This window comes from Etheostoma spectabile, chromosome 14 (assembly GCF_008692095.1).
Source record: "Etheostoma spectabile isolate EspeVRDwgs_2016 chromosome 14, UIUC_Espe_1.0, whole genome shotgun sequence".
Lineage (NCBI taxonomy): Eukaryota > Metazoa > Chordata > Actinopteri > Perciformes > Percidae > Etheostoma > Etheostoma spectabile.
The window spans coordinates 12795555-12795771 of NC_045746.1; the positions used below are offsets into that span (position 1 = coordinate 12795555).

Here is a 217-nt window from a genome sequence, read left to right on the forward strand (position 1 = left end):
TTTGGTGGGTCTGCTGTCCATCTGCAGTCTCTCTTTTGGTCAAGGTATTACATGCAGTATGTATAAATTTTAATTTTGCCACTTCAGAATGTATTGTAGATGTAAATTGTGTGTGTGTCCTTTTTTCCATTTCTTTAGATTGTAATGAACAGCTTCAGGAGAATGTGGATTTCCCAGGACACGACATAACAATTCTCTTCTCTCCTGATGCTGAGCA

General features: G+C 38.2%; 1 protein-coding gene across 1 annotated transcript in view; it reads left to right on the forward strand.

Annotated features, from left to right (window-relative positions):
* Positions 1 to 217, forward strand: part of LOC116702009 (coagulation factor XI-like) — a 52104-nt gene that overhangs the window by 35146 nt on the left and 16741 nt on the right.